The sequence below is a fragment of the Fukomys damarensis genome, unplaced genomic scaffold (genome assembly GCF_012274545.1).
Source record: "Fukomys damarensis isolate Sample0158 unplaced genomic scaffold, DMR_v1.0_HiC HiC_scaffold_39, whole genome shotgun sequence".
Lineage (NCBI taxonomy): Eukaryota > Metazoa > Chordata > Mammalia > Rodentia > Bathyergidae > Fukomys > Fukomys damarensis.
In genome coordinates this window covers 84,094,080-84,106,812 of record NW_022900951.1, presented here as the reverse complement: position 1 = coordinate 84,106,812, position 12,733 = coordinate 84,094,080, and the positions used below count along the sequence as shown (strand labels likewise).

At 37.5% G+C, this 12,733-nt stretch overlaps 1 long non-coding RNA gene and 1 pseudogene across 1 annotated transcript in view; one reads left to right on the top strand and one right to left on the bottom strand.

Moving 5' to 3' along the window:
* The window catches only part of LOC109117662, a 34,182-nt gene that overhangs the window by 15,140 nt on the left and 6,309 nt on the right, over positions 1–12,733 (bottom strand). The window lies entirely within an intron of this gene.
* On the top strand, positions 9,142–10,211 carry LOC104853726 (annotated as a pseudogene).

Below are 12,733 nucleotides of genomic sequence, written 5' to 3'. Positions count from 1 at the left end.
AAAAAAAAAAAAAAAAAAAACAGGGACTCTACCACTGAGCTACATCTGTGACCCTATTATTTTTTATTTTGAGACAGGGTCTTACTAGGTTGCTCAGTTAGGACTTGAATTTGTGATTCTCTTCCCTCAGCTTCCCTTGATGCTGGGATAACAGGAGTGTGTCACAATGTCTGGCTTGTTTCATTTTTTAAAAAGTAAAAGTTAAGCATATCTAAACACTGATGGAAAGTAGCCAGAGAAAGACAGTGGTTGAAATAATGGATGAGAAAGAGGATAACTAATAAAGAAAGGTCCAAGGAGATGGGAGATAATGAGCTTCAAAACACAGGTAAATGGGATAACTCTGAAATGGAGAACTGTATCTATTCCTTCAAGAAAAAAAAGAAGTTAAGGCACATAAGGACACATCTATGTGCTAGGATAGGATGACAGCAGAAAAATTAGCATTATCATTTGATGGCTTGGGTCTTCATAATGAAATAAATCTTAGCTATTTTCCTGTTAGGGGTGCCCAACATCTGCAAATTAAAGGAAGAGAGGTTTATTTTGCCTCACAGTTTCGGTGTCTTGTTACCTGGCTCTGAGGCAGAAAGATGATGACAGAGGGGTGTGGCAGAGAAAAAGGTGCTTGATCCATGGTGGTCAGGAAGCAAAGGGTGAAGGGAGGGGCCACAGAGGGAGATGCACCTTTCTAGGTTATACCCCTCGGTGACCCATCTCTTGCAACCAGGCCCCACCTGACAACACATTTTTAGCTATGAACTCATCAATCCAATCAATGGATTGATCCAACCAACTTCCACATGCATGAGAATTTTGGAAGACATTTTAGATCTAACTATAACAGAATAAGAGGTGAGATCATCTGTTGAAAATAAAGTGGATCATGAAAATAGGTTGAATGAAATGGAGGTTAAAAACTGACTGAAAAGATAAAGCTTGCCAGGCATGGTGGCACATGCCTATAATGCCAATACTGGGGAGGCTGTGGCAGGAGGATTGCTGCAAGTTCAAGACTAGCCTAGGCTACATAGTGAATTCAAGGCCAATCTGAACTACACAAGTGAGACCCTATCTTAAATAAAAAGATGAAAGCTTATTGATGGATCGCCCTCAAGGAAATTAAAATCACTCAGGATGGTGACCAGAGTTAGGGCAGAGTACATAAGGTACTGTGGTCCTTGACAAATAAAAAACCTGAACGGTTGTAGATGACAGCAGAAAGGATTAGAAGAGAGTGGCCATAAACATGTCATGGCCCAACAGTGTAAGAAAGAGCAGAGAACCTCTACCATTGAAACTCTAAGGTTGGGTGCTTGGTAGATGTTAAATACTTGACTAGAAATAGGTGCGCAATAAATATGAAAAAATGACTTACTCTTTTTTAAACTAGCAACACTGTAAAATTGCATCAGAAGGCCACAGTAAGTGACAGTCCCAGTGTACTCAGCACTGATCAAACCACATGGAGAGCAGTATGTCCATTTCCAATGGCCTTAAAGTGAATATACATGAGCCATAGTGCATTGAGAGAAGAGTCAAGAAATCTTAAAGAAGGCCGGGGATTTCAGGGACCTAGCTCAGTGGTGTTGCAGCCTGCCTTGCAAGCACAAGGTCTAGGGTTCGATCCCTGGTACTAAAGAGAAAAAAAGAAAAGAAAAATCTCCAAGTGGTTTTAGGAATAGCTGAATGGTAAGCATTTGTCTACCATGAATGAGGTCTTGGGTTCCATGCCCAGTAGAGACAGAGACAGAGAGAGGAAGAAGTAGGAAGAGAAGAAGAGAGAGAAAATAAATTGCCAAATACTAATTAGGAATGGAGTACATTTAGTCTAGCAAAGAAATGACTAAAGGAGGGCATGGTAGCTATCATGAAACATTTAAGGACTATTTCTGTTTGGTATGGTAAAAGTAAGATTAGTAAAAAGTACAAGGAGAAAACTGTGATTCTTTTTCAGTAGTTTTTAACTCAACCAGTGATGAAATGAGAACTTATTCAGTCTATTCAAGTAAGTGGTGGATAGACACCTACTTGCTAAGGTTGTTATAAAGTCTAACCCTCCCAAGTTTAACCTCCCCAAAGTTTAAAGAGAAGTTGAAAAAACAATCCAGTTGCAAGGGGCCATAGACCATCAGGTGGATTTGTAAACATTGTGACAATATTTCCTACTTAAAGAGTAGAGCTTGGCTGGAGTAAAAGTCCTCCCCACTACTCTGCTATTGGGGAAAAATTAGTGATTGGCTAAAAATAGAATAAAAACTTGAGGAATGACTCAAAATGATCACAAAATCCTGAGGGGAGGAAAGAGAGAAGGTGGCAAAAAAAAGCAAACAACTTTCCAAGAAACAAATTTTACTGGGCCTCTGAAATTAGTGAGAGGACTTTGAAAAGAACCTTTTCAATGACTGCCTGAAACTAGTGCTTGGTACTGTTTCAAATATGTGGAAGGGTTAGGGTTTGGACTCTAAAAAGCCAAGGTGTTTCCTATTTTCAATGAAGGCAGTAGCTCTGAGAAAGGAAATTAGAAAGAGCTGGTATAGTGCTGTTACATGCCTTACCTTTGTAAACCTCTTCCTGGGAAGCAAGGAGGGAGGGAGAGAGAGAGAAAGAGAGAAAGGGGGGGACCAAAAATCTAGTATGTGAAAAGAGAAAGTAGTGCCTCATTAAGACTGCTTAGAGCTCAGAATGGAAAAAGATCCTTGTATATGTTTACCACCTGTATTTAAATGAGCAGTTAAACATAATCTGAAACAGAATGGCAAACACAAAGAAGAGACAGTGGCCTGGAGCATCCCGCAAGAAAATAGAGAATAAGTGACTGTTTAGGGCAGAAACTGATTTAAATTAAATTATGAACTCGGTTTTAATGGATACAGTACTTATTTGTACTATATGGCCTTGCTAGTCAAAGTGTTGTCCTTAGGCAATATCACTTGAGAGACTGTTAGAAATTCAGGACCTCAGGCCCCTCAGGAGACTTGCTGGATCATATTGTCTTTTAACAATTTTTGAGTGATCTGCATGCACAGAACAGTTTGAAAAGCCCTGTTGTATGTGGTTTTTAGTTAAACTTTTGTCTAGCAAAACTCTCTCTGCCTTCCTCCTTCTTTCTTTTCCTTCTTCCACCTCTTTTTCTGTGATCTTTGTTTCCTAGTGAGCTAGCAAATAACTGTAATCAAGGCTAACAGCCCTAGGAGTGGGAGTCCTGAAATACTCATTTAAACAAAAGTGTGGCCAAGTATATATTATAAAGCACAAGATTCAATAAAGAGAAACTTGACTAGGAGTGATATACTATGTGCCACCTGCACAGCTTTTGTCAAGCTCTTTGACCTTTCTGAGCCTCAGTCTTCTCACCTGTAAAATAAAGGACATTAAATAAAGGACTTACTTCATAATGCTATTGTAACGATAAAATGAGGGAAGGTTATGCAAACTGCCTAACATGGCACCTGACACACAGTATGTGCGCAATACAGAGTAGTCATTATTATTAAAAACCATCAGTCTTGAAATGTAATTATAAATATTACAAAACTATGTTAGGACCCTCTGCAGCCTATCAAAAAAGCTTTCAGGAAGTTCTCCTACCTTACCCAGTTCTACCTCCTTGATTACAGTGCCAGAAGTCAAGATAAAGTATTTCTCAGGGGAATAGGGAAAAAATGAGAACCAAGACCTGTCATGTAAAGGTACAAGATCCCAATGATGAATGTAACTGTACTGTATAATTAAAAAGTGCCAATAAACTCAATGAGACAAAATCAAAAAAAGATAAAGTATTTCTTATTCCATTGGATTGTCTTCCGATTTTTGCTCAATTACCAAGATTTCCTATTTTTTCATTCCAAATGACCTATACTTCTAGTACATTAAAGCTAAGAAAATCTTCTGTTAGCTGGCCTGGAAATGTAATTCCATTTATAATTATTTTTTCTCTTATAGAAAAACGTGTGTCACCTTCTGAATAACTGACTTTAGAATGAACTTTGAGAACTCAGCCTGCCTGTAAGGTGGAGGCTACTTGTATGTCAACATATTGAGTGGTCACAAAGAGCCAGACAAACCAAGGCCAGAATTCCAGGGGTAGCTGAAAGGCAAATGAGAAACATTACAAGTGGAGAGTAGGGAAAATAGATCAATGTAAGTACATACTATCAAGATTTACAAAGCTAACAAAGGAAAGGTGATGAACTTTGGGAAGGTTATTTTTTTTCTTTTTATTGAACTAATTGGTACATTCTAGGTATACAGTATAGTTACATTCATTACTGGGCTCTTGCACCTTTACATGACAGGTCTTGGTTCTCATTTTTCCCCTTGTCCCTGCCCTCCCTTCACCCCCTCCTCCCCTTCCCATTTACAAACACTTTATTTCCATTGTTTCATTTTCTCATATTTTTTTCTTTTGGGAAGGTTATTTTAAAAGCTACCATGAAAACATGAAACACTCTATTAGGTCAGGGATCCCCCAGTCAGTAGCTTAGGACCTACAAGCAACATTGAGACCTTATAAAGTAACACCAAGCTAACTGACCTTCTCCTGCCCTACTCTCTCCTCAGAGGGGGAGATAATAGGCAATGACCACATCTTATTCAACCCTACACCTTGATACCCAACCCCCAGGTTCGGCCAACTTCCTCTGCCCTTAAGCTCCTTTTGTTTCAAGAGATATCAGGGCATCAAGGAAAGAGCAACATAGTTTTTCCACACAAAAAGGAAGACAGACTTCTACATTGGATAAAATAACTGGTGAAAACAAGATCCCAAGGATAAGAAAAGATCAAAAACTAGTAACAAAGGACCATGCAAAAGCAAAAGACTTCTGTGTTTTCTCATTAAGTCATTGCATTCAAAATGCTCTTCAAAAACACTAAAAATTGCACTGGCTCAAAAAAACTAGAGAAACAGTGACCACTAGTTGCTAGTGGGAAAGGAATTTCTGCCAGCTGTTATGGGTGATGGGATTAGATTGAGGTGCCTATTTCCAGCCTACATACTATTTTGTCCTCTGATCAGAACAGTTAAAGTGCCCAAGAAAAATCGGGAAATCTTTTATTCTCTTCTACCAACTGTCTTCAGCTTTGCAATACAGAGGTTGCACTGATGAGAAAACTAAAGTCATGACTTTATTATACAGAAAGTATTTTTGAAAGCAACCACAGTTTTTGCTCCACTTCTTCCATCATTGGCTTCTCCATTTTTTACACACTGTTGGAGAGTAGAACTTGAGTGTATTGTGTAGTTAGTAATGGAGATAGTGGTGGTTAGAGCTAGGGGTTGTTATCAGGAAAATCTCCAAACATGCTTATATGTATGAAATAATGTAGCATGACAAACTGCAGAGCCAGACAACCAAGAAGATTGGTGATAAAAGATTCCATCTCAGTCCAATAGAATCTAAAAATACTACCAGGAACAGTAATGCTATCAACTGCCGTTTTCTGTAGCATGATCATATGCCAAGCACTAAATTAAGTACTTTACATGTCGTGCATTATCTCATTGAACAGAAGTTATCACTGAAGTTCATTTGAAAATGTCAGGTAATAATGACTTCTACCACCTATTGAACATTTACTTTGTGTTAGGCACTGTTACATACTCACCATCTCATTAGGTAAATGCCTACTAGGTACTAGAAAATGGGCTCAGATAAATATTTGGGTTTTTGTTTGTTTGTTTGTTTGTTTTCAGGATCAAACTCTGGTCCTTGCACTTGCAAGACAGGCAGTACAATCACTGAGCTAAATCCCCGGCCCTCAGATAAATGTTTTGGCCTTCCCAATTCATCCTTCAAGGTATGTTCAAGGTATCATCACTTCTAGAATGCCTTTTCTTGACCCTTACAATTTCGGTTTGGTATGATCAGTCTACATTGCTTCTACCAGCACCCTATGTTTCCCTCTTTCATAATCCTTACCATGTATATTAAGATGCAAAAATACATGGCCTCCTTAAAACAGTTATACAAAGAGAGAGTCTAGGGATATGTTAATTCACCAGACTGTGGTAATCATTTCACAAGGTATATGTAAATCATCACTTAGTAAGACATATGGAATTTTTTTCAATTATGACAAAAAAAGGCTGGGGGAAAAAATAAAAGGAGAACAAGAAAAGAAAACACCTGCTGATTCCTGTTCTTAGAAAGATACCATGGGAGTACAAGCTTTGAGCCCACAGGGGCCTAGATGTTCCTAGTCCACAGGTGTGAGGTGACACATGCCTGTAATTCCTGCAACTGGGAGACTGAGGCAGGAGGATCACAGGTTCAAGGCCAGCCTGAGCTACATACATAATGAGAATCTCACAAAAATTACACATGTAAAGAATGCTAATTCTTTGACAAATGAGAAAGCTAGAAAGTCCCCTCTTTCAAGCTTTCTTCCTCTGACACCTAACCCCACCCTCCTCCTTGAAGTAAGTGCTGTGAATACTTTAGTCACTATCCTTATATAGGAGGAACTTTTAATTTGCTCTTAATTTAAGCAACATAATAATGTGCAAATTCTGAGGAGAGAAAATTTTAGTTGTGACAGAAGGAAGGAACCTCCAGCTACAGCAAAATAAATGTTTGAAGATCTAAGCTTGCTGGGGATAGGGCTGACCTCTTTGAGAGGTTGTGAATTCTCTGAAGTCTACTTTGCCCTGAGAAGAGAGGAAAGAGGAAGAGAAAAACATCTAGAAAAAGTCAAGGCTTTTGTATTTTCTTTTTTATGTGCTTGGCAGCAAAGGGAATTGAACCCAGGGGCACCCTTATCACTAAGCTACATCCTCAGTTGTATATACTATATGTGAAATTTTGAAACAAAGTCCTACTAACTTGTCCTCAAACTTCAAATCCTCCTGCCCCTGCCTCCCCGGTGCTGAGATTACAAGGCATGTGCTACCACTTCCAGCAGAAAAAGGTAAAGAAGACAAGGACCTTATGCTGCTGCTGCTGCTGCTTTATTTCTAAAATAAAATGGAAAGAGTAGAAAAAGTGGCCTTTAATACAAATGAAAAAACCTGATACATGTGCATATTTACACACCCTTCCACACAATTTCCTGTCACTCATAAGCAATCGTATTCAAACACCATTCCCACATACACAATATCCACAGTTAAAATTCCATATAGAAAAATATTCACAGAAGGAGGTGAAGGAAGGGCAGGGGTATGGGGAAAAAGTAAGAAGAAAGATACATCAGGTAAAGATACAAGATCCCAATGATGAATGTAACTGTACTGTTTGCTTTAAATGTACCAATAAACTTAATGGAGGAAAATTTTGAAAGAAAGAAAATATTCACAGTCACAAAGGCACAGATATTGTAAAGCCCTCAGCACGGCGCTCGTCGTTTCACAAAGGTTTACATGTGTGAATTATATGTATCAACATAACAGGCTCCTTCTACAACACAGATTTTTAAAAATTAAGACAATAGGGGCTGGGGATTTAGCTCAGCGGTTCGGTGGCCTGCCTTGCAAACGCAAGGACCTGAGTTCAATCCCTGGTACCAAGAAAAAAAAAGATTTAAAAATTAAGACAATAAATAACTAAGATAGAAAAATATTACATCTTTATTTTCATCAACCTCCAGTTGAAATTTGTATTGCCTTCAATTATAAATGCAGAGAAGAGATCACAGCAGTATAAAAAGTACCTGTGACTTTGTTAGAAATCACTGTTTTATGTCGCATTATTATTATTACGGGTATCTTTAAATATAATTATACTCATTATTTTGAAGTTACCATGATTATGGTAACTCTAAACTGCACCTAGATTTTGGTATTTTTACATTAATAACACGCACTTATATAACTATACCACACTCTCCTATATTTTAACATTTTGATAACTGCACTTAAGAATGTTATTGAAAAATTTCTGAGAAGAGGAACATAAGTTTCTTTTTTCATTTTAGGTATACAATAAAGTTATACTTATCATTGGAATCTTATACCTTTATATGATGTATCTTGGTTCTTATTTTTTCCCTCCCTTCACCCACTCCACCCTTCCATATTTACAAAGACTTTGTTTCCATTTTTTCCTTTTCTCATATTTTTTTCTTTTCCCTTCTTTCCTTTCCCCTACCCTTCCCACTTTCCCTACTCCTTTAGACCTTTTCTTCCTATTTCACATTATCTATTATACCTTTTGATCCTTGTTTACACTTTTAGTTTTTCACACCAGAGAGACTATTTGGCATTTACACATGTGTGTCCTACTTATTTCAGTTAAGAGTATAGCCTCAGTGTGCATCCATTTAGCTATAAATGTCCTAGTTTCTCATTCTTTATGGATGAGTAGGACTCCATTTTATTTTTTAAAAAAACACACATCTTTATCCAGTCTCCAGTTGATGGGCAATTAGGCTGTTTCCAAGTTTTAGCTATTACAAACTGTGCCACTATAAACGTGTGTGCATATATCACTGTGGTATGAGTCTTTTAATTCTTTTGGGAAGATATAAGTGGATTAAAGATCTAAATATTAAAACAGAAACTAAACTTGCTGGAAGGTAAGTTAGGTAGAACTCTCAAAGACATTGGCATAGAAAAAGACTTTATGAACAAAACCTTAATAGCACAGGGATTAGCACAAAGAATCAACAGCTGGGATCTCATCTTATTTAAAAGCTTCTGCACTGCAAGAGAAACCAACAGATCTAAGAGACAACCTACAAAGTGGGAAAAAATAATAGCAGCTGTTCCTCATACAAAAGACTACTATCTAGAATATATAAAGAACTTTAAACAATCAGACCACCCCCAAATATAAAGATCAATTCAAAAATGGGCACCTGATATGAACAGATATTTCTCAAACAAAGAAGTAAAAGCAGCAAATAAACACATGAAAAAATGTTCAACATCACTCGTCATTCGAGAGATGCAAATGAAAACAACGCCGAGATTCCACCTCACCCTAGAAAGAATGGCTGCTATCAAGAAATCAACCAATGACAAATGTCAGCGAGGCTACGGGGAAAGAGGAACCCTGCTCCACTGCTGGTGGGAGTTTCTCAAGGGGGGGGGCGGAGGGCTAGGCAGCCTGGGGGGCCCAGCCTTGCTGAGCTGCCTCCACCACGACCCCGCCCCCAGGCAACCAGCAGAGTCGCGCGGAAACAAATGAAGATAAAACAATGTCTGCCAACCTAAAATACTTTTCTTTGGCAATTTTGGTCTTTTCCACTACCATTTGGTTCTAACAATGCGTTATTCTAGGGCTGGGGGGGCGGAGGGCTAGGCAGCCTGGGGGGCCCAGCCTTGCTGAGCTGCCTCCACCACGACCCCGCCCCCAGGCAACCAGCAGAGTCGCGCGGAAACAAATGAAGATAAAACAATGTCTGCCAACCTAAAATACTTTTCTTTGGCAATTTTGGTCTTTTCCACTACCATTTGGTTCTAACAATGCGTTATTCTAGGGCTTTAAAGGAGGAGGGACCTCGGTACCTATTTTCTACAGCAGTGGCTGTTGCTGAAGTTTTGAAGATAATGGCCTGCCTTTTATTAGTCTAAAGACAGTAAATGTAGTCTAAGAGCACTGAATCGAGTATTACATGACAAAATTCTTAATAAGCCTATGGAAACACTTAATTATTCTTCAGAATAATTTACTCTATGTGGCACTGTCAAATCTAGATGACGCTACCTATCAGGTCACTTATCAGTTGCAAATTCTTACAACGGCATTATTTTCTGTGTCAATGCTTAGTAAAAAGTTAGGTGTGCACCAGTGTCTCTCCCTAGTAATTTTGATGACAGGAGTTGCTTGTGTACAGTGGCCCTCAGATTCACAAGAGCTTGATTCTAACGAAGTCTCAGCTAACTCTCAATTTGTGGGCCTCATGGCAGCTCAGCCCACCTATTTTTCAAGTGGCTTTGCTGGAGTTATTTTCAATCAGTATGGATAAGAAACTTTCAGCTTGGCTTCTTTGGGAGTATATTTGGATTGATGGGTGTGTATGTTTATGATGGAGAACTGGTATCAAAGAAGGGATTTTTTTCAGAGATATAACTAACTGACCTGGATAGTTGTTGTTCTGCAGGCACTTGAAGGCCTTGTTATAGCTGCTGTGATGAAGTATGCGGATAATACTGTAAAAGGATTTGCAACGTATTTATCCATAATATTATCAACACTGCTATCCTATTTTTTGGCTACAGGATTTTGTGCCAACCAGTGTCTTTTTCCTTGGATGCATCCTTGTAATAACAGCTACTTTCTTTCCTACATGGTTATAATCCCAAGCCTGCAGGAAACCCCACGAAAGCATAGTCATGTACTATCGTTTACTGGTTTTTCATCGTGCTGCACTAGGATTCTCAACATCAGTCTTCCACAGAGGATGTCTACAGATTTTCTGAAGAAACTGTCATTCTGAATCCAATCATGTTGTTCAAAGGTTTGAAAAATATACATGCTTAAGGATAAAGCATGTACTGTATATGTAACAAAGCACATCACATTTAGAATTCAAAACTTGAAAGTATTTCCAGGAATTTGAATTAGAAAAAATATTGAAGGAAACTTGAAATCTAAGTTTTAAAAGAATCTACCTTTTTGATTGCTGCAGAAATGTCCTATGCACTGTTTGTAAGAGCACACAAATGTCAGATACTAATTTTTGCAAATTACATATATTTACTCTCATGAAAAATTTTTATCTTATTCTTTCTGTAAAAACATATCACATTACATGGAATATTCAAAATTTGAAAATTATAATTACCTACAGAGCTTTGAAAAGACAGAAGTATGATTTGAAAACATTTTCACAATCTGAGATTTTAATATTTATACGAAAGATTATTGAGCCTAGGATTGCTATTATTTGTTAAATTATGTAAAATTTGATAAAATAATATTCTGGGTCTGGTTTGTCAGAGAATAAAATTCATTAGTGTAGAAAAACTATTTCTCCACATTTATCCTAAGATCTTTTAGTACTTTGCAACACCCAAAAACAATCCAGTTGTCCTTGTGTTCCATAGTAGCTGGTGATTTTTATAAAAATGGAGTTTTACCCCTTAATCTCTTAATTGCATTTCTTTTCTATAAATGAGATAAAAATTCTTAATATCACTTTACATTTGTATGTGTTAATTGCATTAAAGTTTTAAAATATAATCTAATTGGATTAAATACTTGTTTACTAATTTTAAGTAATCACTATTATCTAATACCTCCATTTGGAAAACTTTGAAGTATCAAGCATACCCTGTATACAGCTAGAAAGTTTTTAAATGGATATTTTGTTCATTGAGCTGTAGAAATTTACTTTAATCTACTATTATTGAAAAAAAAGATTTTAAAAAATAGTTTTGCAGGTAAGAGTAGACCAAGAACAGCCAGGCATGGCCGTGCACATCTGTAATCCCGGCACTTGGGAGACAGAGGCAAGAGGATCACCACAAGTTTGCAGCCAACCTGGGTTGCATAGTGAGTTCAAAGCCAGCCTGAATGACCAGCAAGACCTCATCTCTAAAACAAACACCAAGATAAAAATGACTTTTCTTGTAGACATTCCCTATAGATATATTACATTACTTTAAATAGCATGACAGCTTTAAATTTAAGTCTGGTCAAAAGAACTTTTCAGATCTCTCTTAAGCCTGCTGTCCCCAGGGATACTATAACTTTTCCATTGGGAGATGTAGCCAAACTCTGAATTTCTTTTGTCCCCATCCAGCTTCTGGGAAAGAACAACCATTCTGCTTGAAAATAGTGGAATTTTTTTCCCTTTTTAACACTAGCGTAGAGAATGAAAATTATATGAATTATTTAATGCTATTTTATGTAAGTGGTTTGAGTTTTGATGACCTTCAAAGGTCTTATATCAAGCTTTTATAACAATGACTCTTTGATTCTTTACATTTCTATGCTTTTAAAACTGAATCTGTTATCTCTCAACTACTTTGTTCAATGTGAAAATGTCTTCGTTCATGAGAAAATAGTGCCAATTGATAAGTCTATTAAAAATTAAGAATATGAGGGGCTGGGGATTTAGTTCAGTGGTGCCACACCTGCTGGGCAAGCACAAGGTCCTGAATTCAACTCCCGGGACCAGAAAAAACAAAAAAATAAAACACCAATATGGTATTGTGAAGAACAGTTTGAAATAGTCAGGGGTGGTGGCGCACACCTATAATCCCAGCACTCAGGAGGCTGAGGCGGGAGGATCACTGTGAGTTCAAGACCAGCCTGGGCTACACGGTGAGTTTCAGGGCAGTATGAACTACATAGCAAGACCCTGCCTCAAATAAATAAATAAATAAATAAACAAACAATAAGAGTTTGAAATACAACAGGTAGATGTTTCAAGACAGTAATATTGTCAATTTTTTAATAAGTGATTTTAGAGAACTATAAGCTACTTTAATGTGGATTGCATAGTTTAGAGATGCAAAACTTAAACGTTTACATCAATTTATTTTGAATGTCACAGAATTTCATAGAAAGGAAAGGCAGTTTGTTATTTTAACTAGATTCTAATAACAGAATTTGAAAGAAAATTAATTAACTTTTTGATCTGTACACTTAGTGTAATCCTGAATATTCTTACATATTAAATGATTGGACTTTTCACTCAAACTGAGTCACTCAGGCTGAGATTTTGTTTTAAAAACGTTTAGCATCATTCATTTAAACATTCACTGTGGGCCAGGGATTTAGTTCAGTGGTTTTGCCGCCTGCCTTGCAAGCACAAGTTCCTGAGTTCAATTCGGTACCAA